Here is a 16,295-nt window from a genome sequence, read left to right as displayed (position 1 = left end):
AGTGCTCTTGAAATTTCATTCGTATGTTTAATATTCAGGTCTTTATAGCAGAAATTATTGTATTTGTTTTTGTTGGATTGTCATACTGACTACTAGTAGCCTAGAAGATTAATGAAACTTGTTTAGCAACAGTGATTTAAGAGGTAAACTATAGTTCAATTTCTTAATTTTGTTCAATGATGCCTAATTAATCAGGAAAATTTGTATATGCTTGTCACTTGTTCCAGGCATTATAGATTTGTTTTCCTTTGGACATAAATTTGGTGTTTGTAAGTGTTAAAGAATTACATATTCTTTTGTAATTGATGAATTTGTTTGACAGGTCTCGATGCTGCCAACACTTATATGTATTCATTGTTGCAGGTTCCATGAATTGAAATAAAATGTTTCTTTTGAACATGGTTAAGAATTAAACGTAAATGTTTTCAGGTTTGGAATCATAGGCCTTTCTCTTTGTGATTTGACCCTTCAGTAGTCTCAACTAATATGTTCTGATTCTAAACCAATATATTCTGTTTCTGTTTTGTTAAATTAGACCATATCAGCAGTAACAGTTTTGTTGAAAACATCAACTTCTGTTATTTCATGCAGATCTCCTTCCATTTGCCTCATCATTGTTTAGATGACTTTCAGCAGGTTTATATGTTCTGGAAATGTAAATATATGTGCATATATATGTTTTGAGATCTCATTCTTTACACTTTCAATAAAATGTGAGAAGAATCAAAACCAGAAAAACTTCAGATACAAAGCTTCCAGCAGGTAAAATGATATTGATTGCAATGTGCACACACATTTCTCTGCCTTTCTTCTGCTCTCTGTAATTAAGTTGTTTCCAACAGAAGCCCTATCTGGAGAAAACATGCTGTCTTAGTGTTTGAATCTCCCAATATTAATGCTTTCTGGATCATTTAAAAAAAAAAAAAAAAAAAAAAAGACTCCGTGTGTGCATGTATTGCCATGCTTTTGGCTATGACAATGTTAAAAACCCCACTAAGACAAACAGCGGCATTCTTGGTTTGCTTCCGAAGTTCTGTTTTTTATCATGAAAGAGACTGTGGCAGAACTGCTACAAAACAAATAAATCTAGCCTATAAACTTAAGTTTAAAACCAACACTGTTATTAATTTGGCTCATGAACCTGAAGATTGCTCCTAATTATTTTATTTACTTCAATTCACAGAGCATAAATTGCAAAATAGTAATTTACATGCTAATATCAAAGAGAAACAAATTAGAAAATTGCATTCTTCAAAAAGCAATAACACAATATGCTCATTTTTTGTATTTGATATCTTTTAAATAAGTCTTTCAGTTATTTCAAGTAAAAATATGTTCATAATGCTTATTTTTCAGTAAATTTGTTGTGGAACAAATTATTTGTTGATATTTCCTGAATTATTTACAATTAATTATTAAGGTACCCACCAGTACAATTAGCAGCAAAGTTCAGCTGCATTTTCATCATAAAGCAGAGCTGATTTTTGCAAGTGATTTGGAAAAAAAGAAGGGGAAAAGTAAGATTTAATATATATTTTTTTAATGTTAGTTCAGCTCACTCACCAGTTTCAATATTTGCATAAACAAAATTGCCACTGAAATAATATTTGTCTCAAAATAGTTTTATGAGCTTCAAGTTAATAACTATTTGTGTGGTATAATTTCAGCACTACCTATAAATAAAGATCAATTTTGGCAGCATCTCAGTGAGGAGGACAGTTTACAACTCCGAAAATTCCAAGTGATAATATTCCTGGTAAGAATCTGAAAATGGACCTTTATACTATGTAAAATATGAGCTGAAGTGTTAAATCTGGCCCAAAATAATAATGAAAAGAAATACAGGGAAGGAAGAAAGAAAGAAACCACTGAGCAGGATCAGGTTTAAAAATAAACTAGGTATAATTCCATAATTATGAGAGAAATGCGTGATCCAGTCGGCTGCACATGTGAGTCTGCTCAAACAGTTTGACAAGCCCTACCTGTTTTTCAGGAAATAACAATAACAGACAGAAACAGATGGAAAAAGGAATAAAAGGCAGACAGTTTTCCAAAGTTGTCTCCTTCCAGAGCAATCCCATATCTAGTTCTGATGAGAATACTGCTCATTGGGAGCAATCTGATCATGAAACTCATCGTGAAATGGTGAACCTGAAATGAAGCTGATCATGAAAGGAAAAGGTTCAGGAGGAAGCAGATGAACTTCAGTAGTATAATAACAGAAATATTATAAAGTTCAACAATCCAAAAAACCAACAACCCAGGTTGTACAGTTAAAGTGAATAGCAAGAGTTTTTGTTGCGGCCTTAAGTTTACTACTTGATTGTGGAACAGCTATTAACCACTATGGCTGTGGAAACAGTATAGGATCCGATACTTGCAACTATTCTGAAGAGAATTTGGAAGTATGAGTGGAAATTTAGGATTCTGGTCATCTATACTAAGAAAAGCGGACTCAAACTGAAGGTAGGTGCCTAGCAGGGATTTCAAAGGGAAGAGTATCATCTTATTTGCCCCTCACTACAAGAAGGACATTGAGGTGCTGGAGCGTGTCCAGAGAAGGGCGAAAAAGCTGGTGAGGTGTCTGGAGCACAAGTCTTATGAGGAGTGGCTGAGGGAACTGGGGTTGTTTAGTCTGCAGAAGAGGAGGCTGAGGGGAGACCTTATCGCTCTCTACAATTACCTGAAAGGGGGTTGCAGGGAGGTGGGTGTTGGTCTCTTCTCCCAAGTGACTGGCGACAGGACAAGAGGAAATGGCCTCAAGTTGTGCCAGGGGAGGTTCAGGGTGGATATTAGGAATAATTTCTTTACTGAGGGAGTGGTGAGACACTGGAATAAGCTGCCCAGGGAGGTGGTGGAGTCACCATCGCTGGAGGTGTTCAAGGAACGTGTGGGCGAGACATTGTGGGACATGGTTTAGTGTGCATGGTGGTGTTAGTTGATGGTTGGACTTGATGATCTTTCAGGTCTTTTCCAACCTTAGTGATTCTGTGATTTCTTAGACTGGACTAAGAAAATGTTTTGTTTGGATTAGCAGGAAGACTGAGATTCTCATAAATATATTGCATGGGTGAACACCACAGGACAGCAACTGCTTAAGTTGAAGGCCATTGCTGGCATAGGAATATATATAGCACATGGAGATCATTAACAGAGATAGGCTCGAAAAGGTTTCTAACTGTCAGAGCAACGTCTCAAAATCTATTTTTTTTCCAATGGGAATAAAAGGGGCAAAAATCCTAGGTAATTCTGACTGGCAATAAGAAATATTTGTGAAAAAGACTATCTGAAATTATTGTTTCTAAGACCCAGGGACCTGAACTTGATGACCCAGGTGTTGTGTAATCTTAACAGAGGATGAAAATTCATGGATCTTTGTTTTATTGAAGTTGTTAACTTCTGAGATCTTGATTTTACTATAGCTAATAATTTAAGTATGTTTTTCGAGTTGGCATAAACTACTGAAGATTGTGAATTTTAGTTACAAATTAGATTGATTCAGGAGCTGCTGCCTGTTTAAGAAGAAATATTAGATAGTATTTCAGAGGGAAAAGCATATTTTATGATGGCTGGATTCAGGAAGCAAAAGGTAAAAACTTTACTGATATGCAATTTTTGTTTTTTTGAGAGGCAAATCAGTAAAGAAGTTCAGGAAGACTGAAATCAATTCTACCTACAAAATTATGACTGTACCTAAAATATTTGCATTTTTCATTTTCAAAATAATTTGAGAATTTTTTAATGTGAACAGGGATACATTCTTTTTGTAATGAGACTGGTAGAATTAAGTTTTGCAGATGTCTGCCACTCATGAAAATTTAGAGTCAAAGTGCAGAATTTCACCTATTTTTAATTTATATATTTTCTTCTTATACTCTTTGTTTCAGTTCTGTGATATGCTAATTATAATTCTGTGGTATGCTATATTTGTGTTCCTCATTTTGTCTAGGCGTAGAGTATAAAAGTATAGTAATTTTTTACCAAAATACAGTGGCTCCAGTGTTCCTTAGCACTGCAGTAACTAAACAAAGACGTAAACAATATACTGAATTAAATATATTCTCAATTATGGCTACATTTTTTTACTGCAGTAAAAACTATACCAAGACTACAAACACAAGCACTCAGAACCGAAAAAGTGACAATTTTAATTCTGTGCTCCCTCAGTCCACAGGGTCTTCCAGCCTCTGAAGCCCCTTGCTGCAGATTGTGTGTGCTAGAGCGCCTCATCAAAACTTATACCTTGTAATGACGTATTCTTCCTTCCTCTTATTTTTAGAAATGATAAGTTTTTATGTTTTAGTTGAAACTTTCCAGAGAAATCCAGTATCGCACAGATCCTGTTACATAAAGTTTCATTCTGCTTTGGCAAATTCACAAGCAACAGAGTCTTATAATGAAAGAGAACCATAATTTTAGGCCTTGCAATCTGCATTAGGATTCTATGAACTAATGCTGAAATATCATGACTTTGAATTTTTCCTTCAAGCAAACATGCCAACACCACCAGGAGGGTTCTATAGAGCTGTGTTTTATTGTAACCTTATAGCACTTGTAAGTCAACCTTTCTCTAAACGGTGTCTTCATAAATCTTGTCTTTTCCTTTAGTTTTGTCCTGATGTTAGCAGCTCCATGTGGCTTTTTGGGTTGCAACATACTGTATGCTATCTCTTCTAGGCCTCTAGGAAGCTTAAGTCCTATTTGTATCTAGTCCTTACTTTCCTCAGGAGTTTGCCAGTCTCTGACAGCGCTTCAAGCTCCCTGATTGCTAGGTATTTTCCTCTGTCTGCTTTGCTTTGCATTCCAGAAGCTTTCTGAATACACGGTAAGAATGTACTTAAATGTGTACTCTAGAAGGCCAAATTTTGTTTCCCTCCAGAGAGAAGGGGTTGCTTAGTGTACAACAATCAGGAAAGGCAAAAGACAGTCTTCTCCTCTCTTTCCACGCTCTTTTAACAGAACATGAAGTACCCAAATAATGGGCTGTGAACAAATGAATATGAAAGCTATACTATCCATCACAGCTTACATAAAAAGATGTTTCTAGACCTTCAGCTATTCACATTCTGTCTTTGCTACAATAGCAGACCCAAATGTGCCCTGAAAATGAGTGGGGGGAGAGTTGTGTGGCTGCACAACTGCTGCATTACCAGACAGTGAGCATGCATGCCACAGGCCTGGGATTGTACCCCTGTTAGTTTCCTCTCAGTAGATCTTAACCAGACCGTTGTTCTCTTTAAGCTACCAGTGTTCTTTTTTGGTGTAGTGAATACAGTGGTGTGGAAGTGGAAAGAAAAAATAGCATCTCACATAGAAATTGAAATTGGCCTGTAGTTTTTAAAAGAATGCTGTTCTGACATGATTTTACTGAGACAAGTTTTACTGGTTTTACTGAGAAGTTGTACAAACTCCTTTTTGACTACCTGGCAGGCATTCCTCATATTGTCAAGCTTCATGCCAGCTCCTCAGAGCCCAAAGAGAAATGTACCATTCTATTTTTTTGTGTTCACAGGGAGTGAAAGTTCATAAAAAGAAACAAATATCACATGAAGTGAAAAGTACTCTAGATATGTTCATATCACATAATTGTTAATTTGAGAAATAACAGCACCACATACTCAGAGCTGGATGCATTTCTTTTCTTTCCCCCATTCAAACTGTAAAAATAAAATAAACACAAAACCAGACTTTTCTAGGAAACAATAACCTTCCAAATTTGTTTTTGCTCCATTGAAACAAATAAATACATTTTTTAATGTATTAATTGAGAAATCTCGCCAAAACAGAAAATTGAAACATCCAATTCTAAAATGATTGAAATAAAGTGAGGCTTTACTGGAAAGCTCTATTAAGTTAATTCAATTAAAAAAAAACCTCACCAAAATTCAGGTTGCTGTGAAATATTTTACTTTCCATGTGTTATAATTATTTGATGGGAATATACTTTTTTTCCTCTTGCTAAGTTTGCTTCTAGGACAAAAGACACAAGTTGGAAAAAAGGAAATTCCAATTAGATATTAAGAAAAAAAGGTTTGTCCATGAAGGTGGTTAAATTCTGCAACGGGTTACCCAGAAAACTTCTGGAATTTCCATTGCTGGAGACATTGAAGACTTCACAGGATAGGTCCTTGAGTAACCTGAGCAAGCGGTTGGGCAGGTGACCTGCAGAGTCCCTTCCAACCTCAATTATTCTATGATTCTGTGTTGATAAAAAGTTCATATTTCAAAGATGAAAAGTATAAAACTAGTAATATCAGTCTACTCCATTTAAAAATAAACTATTCCCATATGTAGCATATAGAAACTAAAATAGTTGAGGATAAATATTTGAAAAGTTCACAGTAACTAATGGCTTTGACAGTTGTGGGAAGCATAATTTCAAACTCATGGCAATAAAACCTTAATATCACTCCGAAGACCATCTTATATATTTGAACTCTTCCTCAACAAAGAAAAGATTCCTGTAAAATATTTCTCTTTTTCTAACTAGTCTTCTCAAAATGCAGCTGTGTTCTGTTACTGGGGTAACAGAAAAAATGACAACTGTTTTGATACTATATTAGGGTTTTGTAGTAGTACAGGAACTATTACTTATTTAAGAGCTGTGTATTTTTTTTATGTGACCTATTTTCAATAGACATTAAAGAAAAAACTAGTATTAAGTCCGTATTTCAAAGTTTCCATGAATCAGTTATAAAAAAAAAGTTATTACACATAAATAATTTTCTAATTCTTTTTTGTAATTTTATGCACACTGCTTTCATTAAATATGGCAGTTTAGTTTGCTTTTACTTTCAAATTTTCTCTGGGTTTGAATTCATCACACAGTAATTGAATAAAAAAAATAAAAACATGAAGCATGATTTATAGTTTTCAAAAGTTATCCCAGTTTTCTCTGTGTCCTACAGATTATGTGACTCACAGCTAATCAGCTAGTAATAGCATACTGGTCAGGTACAAATGTTAATTAACAACATGTTCAGAAAAAAGGGGTCTAAAAAAAGGAAATCTACTTCTGGGCCCTATACCAATTTTACAGTGTCCATCCTGAGTAGTTAGGAAAGATTTAACATTCGAAATGTCTTTTTAATACGTTGAAGCTGATGTGGTATTAGGATAAATGCATGTCTAGTTTTATTTCAAAATATAAAATAGTCAGGTCTTTAAAAAGTTAGACTTTGCCAAGAAATTCCAGATGCAGCTGCCTCAGATGCCAACTGTTTTTACACAGTGTATTCAGGACAGCTGTGAAAGTGGTATGATAATCTGGGGGATATTAACCTACTAGTGACAAGCAATCTGTGTGTGAAGTTCTGAAAATATTTTAACTTTTTTTTTAATGTCAGTATTAAATAATGACAATTAATTCTTTTCATACATTAATAATAAAATGTTGAATTAGTAAAGAGACTATCAGTATCACATACTCGTTTAATTCCTGTTATATTATATTACTTACAGAGCTGATCCAGAATGTTACGAAAATCTCATGCTGGATAATTAATGAATACCACTACTTTTATAGAGTTGTTGTGCATGCAACCATTTTATGCCTCAGTAAGAAAGAGACATAATAATGTATTCTCTTAGTGCTTTACTTCATCAACTTTTTATCCAGTGGTATTAAAATGGCTGTTTTACAAGTAGCATTTATTTTTTAGACATATTGATAATATTTGACAGCTGCTCTCTCAACCCATTCTCTGCCCTTTCATGCCAATGCTAATCACAGACAAAATAAGATTAAATGCTTGTTACTGCACTTGAAATTCTCTGGAAGGAAATACAAGTGTTTCATGCTGCATAAGAAATGACACCTCTATATATATATCTTAATTTATGGACAGAAGCGATAATTTAATTGCTTCTCTGTTATGTTAATTCTATTAAACAGGGGCTGTCAATATCTTATCTTGGAGATGTGGTATATTAGTGGCAAGTGTACAGATACCCAAAAAGATAAAAATGTTCTACAAAGTCTCCCTTTACTTGTTTCATGAACTAGCTTCTCAGTATGTTTTTTTCTGGTGATTTAAACATCCATCATGAGTGTGAAAGTAATTTAATTGCTTTTACTGGCGTGTGGAAAAACACTGAGGACCAAATTCAGTTTAGAGTCATAGCTATTCCTGATGAAGTAAATTCAGATCCTGGGTCTTGAATAGTGTGATGGGACAGGTCTGTAGGATGTCACCTTTCCCAGGGAATTTCCTCAGCAGGGTCTAGCAACATGGATCTTCCAAAGCCTAGACACAGTTAAAAGTTATCTTTAGTCCTCTTTCCTTTAAAATAGCCTGTCAAAGGGCAGCATAAATTCCATCTACCTACTGCTGGGGGTTTGTTTGGTTTTTGGGTGTGTGGGTTTTTTTTTTTAAGTGCTGGTTGTGGTCTAACAGAAAATTAATTTTGTGTCTCCTTGAACCAACCTGAGTAAATTTGCAGTAAAACTTTTGATAAAAGTAATAAACTTAAGAAACTAAGCACATCACAAGCTGGTTAAATGCATCAAGGTGTTAGCCTGATCTAGCCTCTTTGGAAGTCAGAGGAGAGACCAAAAGAGCTAAAGCAGCATTGATTGCTTTGCACCCTAAGGATCAATGTTTATGCTTTAGAGTGCAAATGGAATTGCTATATATTAGGATGTAGAGGTAGGAGAGTGGATTTGCATATGCTAGTAACATTGTTATTTGGCCATGTTCTGCAAAATAAAAATACTACGCTTAAGTCTGAAAAAAACCTGTAAGGACCATGGAGCTATATACGCAAACAGTGATTTTCAGCTAACTATTGACCAAATTTCAAATCGGAATTTTCTGTGAATGGTTACAACAATTATGATGGGAAGTGTTTTTTTTTAAAGTAATTTTTATTTATCAATTAGCTAGTGTAAACAACATTAAAAGTATTTGAAGATACAGCACCCCATAATGGTTGCTTAATTTGAGAGATTCACTGACTATCCTCCTAATAAATGCCTCCAAGCATTTGTTAGAAAAGTAATTATTTGTGCAGAGTCTACTACAAGCAGTTTATATCTATAAAAGAGATGCCCAGGAGCAGCCTTGCATGAGCTACCCAAATGACTCTGCTGTTGTTGTTTTAGCACTGTTTCTGAGTTGCCAATGCAAGAAGGCAGTGATTTATTCTGCCTGTTCATCCAGCACTTGGTGCTTTTTTGAAGCTATTGAAAGTCAGACCTAGTGTGAAATTATGCTATCTCAAGAAAAGCAGAAATGATCAATGTGTTTTCATTGGCCAGGAAGGGTAAAATGCCACTCACTGCACACCTTTTTTATTATACAGGAAATCTTTATAGGTTTGGGAGAAACTGCTATACATTTTTAAAGAGCTGTTCAAGTTAAACTGTACATAAAAATATGATTGAATTGAACATTAGCGGTTTTACTGAAAGACAGGTTTTTCATATAGCAAAAAGGAAACCAAAACCTATAAAGATTACATAAAATTATAGAGTAACAAAAATATAGCTTAAAAATGCATTTTTTGGGGGTTTTTTCCCCCACAGCTTTACTTGCTTTGACATGTTTTAGGTATTTCTTAAACATGCTGTGCAAAAGTTAAAGAAAAGCAGTTCCTTGGCCCCAGAGCCAAGGAAGCAGTTTTTTCTTTTATGAATAATATATACTGCTTGAAAAACGTCTCATCTGGTGTGGAATGAGTAGGGATTTGGTAAGAACTGCAGAATAACTCTATTTCCTACACTATATTTTGGAGGGTTTTTTTAGCTACATTAAATTTTAGAAATTAAAGTTCATGAATTAAAATTCAAATTGCACTGAAAGCATAAATAAGTAAATCCAATTACACTTAAATAGAGCAGGATTAGGTCAAATAAGTGTATCAATTCTAGCTGTTTATGCTACAATTATACTTCTTTAACTATGCCAGTAAATTTAGATATTCTTGTATATTTGCATGTGATTGTGAGCAATGAACAGTTTTGGAAGCTCAAGACAATGCCAAAACTCTGATTGGATTCAGTACTTAATAATTTCTTCTGTATGTAAGTGAATGAAGGTGGAACCATGAGACTATTCAACCAGAAATGATAAGGTAAGGGAGCAATTGACAGGTGTCTGAAGAAGTTAAACAGTATTGTGTATGGTAATGAAAAACTTCTGGGTACTTTGCTGCATATAGGTAATGTAGTAATTGGGTTATTAGAAACCTATGTTGTTTCTGTTCTGAATGTTATATTTTGAGTTCTGACAGCAGGCTTATCTTATGCTTACACCTTGTGGAGACATCTGTGAACTAACTTTAAATCAACTAGCTCAGACATAGCTAGTAGTGTAGCAGCAGTAGCATGAACCACAATTACCTGCTGCTTCCACTAAAATTGAGTGCCAAACTTTACTTGTATCCCTTTAGAAACCTTTCTAGGAATCATTCTATGTCCATCAAGAACAGAGTTTGTTCATTTGCAACTGGTGCATTTCTTGTGCTCAAAGCCCTCTAATGCTTAGTTAAGTTCCAAGCATCCTGTGGCAAGAAGTGCTAAGTTACAATAGGATTGTTCTCAGATCTTTTTTGAGCTGCATTGCACTGAAGGGTTTACAGTGCAGATGGCAGAAATGCTTGGCCCCAGCTTTTAGTGAAGATAGAACCTCAGTGAAAGCAGTAAAAACAACTTGAGAAGTAAATACTGCACTAGCACTGAGTTCTAGGCTACTGACACTGCAGTGAACTGAATGAGTCACTTAAATTTTACCTTAGGTGTGTTTATTATTGTTGCAGTAAATACAGTTCTTGCAATATATATTCTTATACAAAAGTATGATTCTTGCACAGTGCCATGAGTTCCAAACACTTCATGAATTGTTGTGGTACAATTTTGTCAAGTATCTCAGAGCTTTTCCGCCTGGTAATTTTTTTTACAAATGATTCTTTGGGAGTAAACTTTCCAAGTGAAGAGAGGTGTTGATTTCAATTTAATACAATACAATGAGATCTTGGTGATCTATATTGACTTTTAAGAAAAAAAAGTTTAAAAACAATGAGCAGTAAATCTTTATGAGCAGTGGTATTCAACATACTGTTAACTCATCACTTCGATCCAGTTTTGTAGTGAGATAATTGGAGGGGAACATCTTGCACCTGCTCCAGGTGTTGCTGGCTCAGAAATGCATTTCTTCTCACCCAGGTTTTCCTGTCTGGCTCCTCCTTCCTCTTTCCTTTTCTCAGGTGGGATTATATACAGCCAGTAGTAAAAGTGAACAGATGTTTACAATGCACAGAGAAATGCCATTTTCTATGTACCGCTGACAGGATTTTCCTGTAGTCGAAGCAGTTCCAGAATATTTGACTATGGAGCAAGTTTGACTTGACTTTTCAGGCTTGATCAGGCTATAAGAGATTTTTGGGTTTTGTCTTTTTTTTTTTTATTGCTATGTAAACTGGCTTGAGTAGTTTAAAATCCATAAATTCAGTAGCTTTCCTATTGAAGATTACACTGAAATGAAATTGGAAGATCAGATGCACATGTTTCAGTGCAACTTTTTGCAGCTCTACGTAAGATTTAGAAATATTGTGAATAGTTCATGTCTTGGTATGCTCCTTGCAGTAGTAAGTATCTTTTTTTTTTTTTTCCCCTAAAGCTAATCTTAGCTACATATCATTTTATAGATAATGTTGAAATGAGATAATTCTATAGTGGCAGATATATACAAGTATCTCAGCATGTTTGAAAGCAACTTTGTAGCCTATAGACTATAACTAAAAATGCCTACCTATAAATAAGAAGGTAAACTGTGTGTTTTAACATGAAATAATTTTAACTAGTAGCTAAAAAAAAAATAAATCACATGACCTTTCACATTCTTTAGAACCTTTCAGGGTAAGGATCTGTGATGAATCACAGCACTCATAGCAAAGAGGGAAGTAGTTTGGGAAGCAATAAGCTGTCTTTGGGTTATGTTCCAGCCTTCCAGCCCAGGGTTGACATCTGCTGAACTGACCTTGAACAAAATGCAGAGGGGACAAAAAAAACAGAGGACAAAAGGCTTTTTCAGTAATAACTATCTCTGAGGCCGAGTGGTCTGTAATCTCCACACTGCTTTATGTTTCTGTCCTCACCTGGCAAATGACTGCTTCAAGAAAAAATCTCATGGTTTCCCTCTTCACTGGAGCCACGCTTTGCAGGTTGGAAATAAATTGAGAGCTTTCAGGGACTCTAACTCTCTACAAGCTCCTTGAAGTGGCTGGAAAGTGAAGGGACAAGAGTCTCACCCATGGTATGGTTGTTAAAACTGTGTGTTTGGTTTATCCCTTGCCTGTTGAGGGTAGGTAGCTGCCCAGAGAAGCAAGCATCCTCACCAGTTTCCAGTCTTCTCACCAAATTTTAGAACAATCCAAATGATGAAACTTTTAACACTGCATAAAAGAGAATTGACATTTAGTACTTGAACTCTGACATGAACTTGCACTTCCTACTAAAAGACTGTACAAGTCAATCAAAATCAAAGAATCAAAAAGCCACATTGAGGTAATTTTTTGTAGGGCATAGCCCTAAATTTTAGGTCTATTTTAAAACCAACTTTATGACATAACAGCTGTTTCCTAGTGTTGGGTGATAAATGACAAGAATGGAGAATGACCCAGCCTGCACATGAAACCTTTGTTTGTTGTTTTGTTTTCCCTTTCATGGTCTCATCATAGGCCTTCGTTTATCAGTAGTTAAGCTACGGAAAAAATGAATGAAAACCAGAAACCTTATTTATTTTCCATTTTTATAGCTTTTTAAAAATTCATCTCTTATTTCCTGATTCATGATTCTTCTAGAATATTGTTTTTCTAAATGTAAAATTGCATTTAATGTTGAATTTGAGTCTTGAGTGCTATTGCTTTGAGTAAGCTGAGCTGTTAGAAAAGAGTGAAACATCTTTTGTGTCCCGTAGACAAGCAGAGCTCTAGGCATTTCATGTTATGATACCATATATAGTTAGAAAATATTGATTATTTTGATGAAACTGGACAGAGAACAAAACAGTGTGACATGGAAAATTAGTAATAAATTCCTCTCTTATGTATCTGAAAAGCTAGTCAAATTATCCTTGACTGTGTCTTCATGGTAACAAAAATATTGTTTTATACTGTGTTTTTATTGGGGTAGCCTTTTAAAATAATCTTGCAAGCAGTCTGGCTGTGTTTTCAGAATAGATTTTGAGAATCAATATCTAGGTCTGTTTTGAAGGAATGTAAAAGTAATTTCTTGCCTTCATGTTGTCTGTGAAATGTAATGAATGATAATAGGAACAGCGGGCATAAGAAATAAATTGGAAGACTAAGATGTATTTATTGAATGTATAGATTATTTGAAGCATATTATAGTTATGTGTGCTCATTTACCTATTGGCAAATGGATTCAATTAAAGAAATTGTTCATTAGTATTCCTTGTGCAAAAGCTTAGAAACAAATCTAGTGGCATAATTAGTAAGATGAGACTGAAATAGCACAAGTCTAACTATCAATTTTACTATAGCATTATACAACACAATAGAAATGTGACTGCATTATTAATGCAGGTTTGCCTTTGATGTGCTTGATCTGTTTTTATTGTGAAAATCCCATGTGTCTGAAGTTAACCAACAAGGGAAAAGTGGAAAATAGAGGATGGGGCCTGAAAAGATGGGTAAACTGGTCTTCCAGATGAAGTTACTTCCTTCTTCCTGTTAGTATTGTATTGACCATTGGAGAGTTCAAGACCCCATCTAAAATGCAGTGTTCTCAAACAAGTGAACAATGTAGAAAAAGATGTGCTTGATTATGCAGCCATCGTGCCTGTAGGTTACTTCTGAAGGTAATTACCAGTGGGGAAAAACACCCAAACCTTCATTATTTTCAGTAAATAGTAATCTGTTTTTTAAGAGAGGCAGGAATACTATATATGATTCTTTTGCTAATTTCCCAGTTCCTTGATAAATACCAGGGAAAATAATCCCTGACTTTTTGTCATTTTTAACTGAAAACAATGACTGCTAGCATATTAAATCTCCAGATTTCTAGCTATCACTTAGCCTTAAAGTGAGCTTTTTATTTTCAGCAGAATGATTTTGACTGAACAGTTAAAATTCTGATGTAATTTTACGGAATATCTATTTCAGGTGTCTCATAAATTCCTTCTCCACTAAAAGCCAATATTCCTTACAGGATTGTTTGTCCAATAAGATGACAGATTCTCCTTTTGCTGAACTGCTGTGAGGTCTGAAAGAAGTGTCCTGATAAGGAAACCCAATAAATAAAGGAAAGTGGACATAATGAATGGAGTCATGACAGCAGAATTTTCCGTGTTTTTATTTTTTACCTTATGGCATTCACTTTTTCAAATGAAGTCAAACTTATCTGCTAAAAGCAAATGCTTGGCATAAAGAAGTTTGAAAATGATTTTACATCAAAAATATTGGTAAAGCATTTTCAGCTCTATCTAGTAAGCACTCTGAAATATGTCTACACTGACCTCATCCTACCCTGCCATCACAGGGCAATGAAGTCACCTTGTGTATTTCATTCATTCATCTTCCATCATTTCTTTCATTCTACGCTTTGGCCTTAAAGCTTCCACAAGACTTTCACAAGATCTTCTCTTCTAGGTGCTAGGAAACAAAACAAACTTCCTTTAGATCTGTTAGCCAGGATTCATCCAACACAGGTAGCATTTGGCAGTTAGTACTTGGAGTTTAGCCTTATTTTGAGATTGAACAAAGAACCAAGGCTTTGTTGGCTCTGAAGACATTGTGCATATATTTAGGAAAATCCAGTATTAAGTGAAGAAAATAACTTTTCTAGCTTTGACAGTATAAAAATAATTGAGAAATAGTGATGCAAACCAATAAAAGAAAAACCAAGAAAGAGTTAAAATAACTGTGTTAAAGGTTGCAGAGAAAGATGGATTTTCATTTAAAATTTTCATGAGCTCGGTTCATTAACTTACCATTATCATTGTTTTGATGAAGCTGGGTTTTAAATTTTATTAATTGTACAAGCATATAATCTCTGGCCTTTAAAAGTTACCATGAGTCAGTGCTGCTCTTTTTTTATTTCTAACAACGAGGATTCTGAGTGCTGCATGTAAAACTAGAAAAACACCTGCAGCAACCCTTAGTTACTTTGTCAGCTAGATAAACATTCTTGAATAAAAGTTGACTAGAGTACTTTTGATTAGAGTCCCAAGGCCAGCTGCTTTTCCTGATCTGATTCTTGTCTCATTATGGTATAACGGAGATATAAAACAGTTGCTATCAATAGTTACATCAGAGTGACAGTATCTACTCCATGTAAATGATCTCATTTAAAGTCAAAGCATCATTTTAAATAAATGTTAATTAGATTTCTACTTAAATACAAAATAGGTAGCACTTAGGGGATTTGAGCTTTCCTTCTAATTTATGAGGCAATCAGGATGGGGATTCAACAGAACAAAAAGAATTGGTTTTACAGAAGGATTAGAAAGCAGCAGTTCCCATTCCTGGTATTCAGAAAATAAAATGGAGTATGTATTGTTCTCTAGAACCCTGGCTTTTGTTCAGATACTCTTTTTGATGGGTTTCTCACCAAACAATAAGCATGCATTCATGTTGCTGATAATGACTTTTCTATATACTGTAGAAAAAGATGGGTTTGTTGGAGCTGCTTTTATGGCTGTTAATTTACCAGTTTGTTTTCATAATTGGCTATCTGTAAACTTAAGTTAAAATAATTTCATTCTATTTTTTTCAAAGAAAGAATAAAAGTTCCACAGCTGCTTATACTGTTCTCACACTACTGCTTTTAGAGAGAACTGATGAGCATCTTCAATTCAATCTTTGTGCAGTATACCAGGTCTAGGGAGGACTGGAGTTTATGGTTCTGTGTTTAGAACAATAAAGTTTTCTGCAATTTCCTCTTTTCAGTTGGCTCTGTCAGGAGAATTTCAAGTTTTCAAATTCTTTAACCTTTATTAGAGTCTGTGTCATGAGAATGAGTTATCATAGATTTTAATTTGCTTAATACAGATTTCTTTTCCCATTACATATTCATGTGATAGCACCTGTAATAACAGCAGAAATTGGCACTTTATTAATTTGTGCTCATAATAAAACCCGAGATTGGGGGGGGGGGGGAAGTATATAGAACAAATGCTAATCAATTTTTCTGACACACTGAAGATTTTTAACATAAGCTGGAAATGGCTCAGCAGTTATCTTTCTCATGGTGAGATTAGTAAAGGGAATGAAACACATCAGAATGATCTTCTTGACGATAGAGTATTATTATTTGGCGGCCAGCTTGAGCAATG

At 34.8% G+C, this 16,295-nt stretch overlaps 1 protein-coding gene across 2 annotated transcripts in view; it reads left to right on the top strand.

Annotated features, from left to right (window-relative positions):
* Positions 1–16,295, top strand: part of CCDC141 (coiled-coil domain containing 141) — a 107,128-nt gene that overhangs the window by 12,861 nt on the left and 77,972 nt on the right. The window lies entirely within an intron of this gene.

The sequence above is a fragment of the Gavia stellata genome, chromosome 8 (assembly GCF_030936135.1).
Source record: "Gavia stellata isolate bGavSte3 chromosome 8, bGavSte3.hap2, whole genome shotgun sequence".
Classification (NCBI taxonomy): domain Eukaryota; kingdom Metazoa; phylum Chordata; class Aves; order Gaviiformes; family Gaviidae; genus Gavia; species Gavia stellata.
This window is presented reverse-complemented; position numbering and strand designations above follow the sequence as displayed.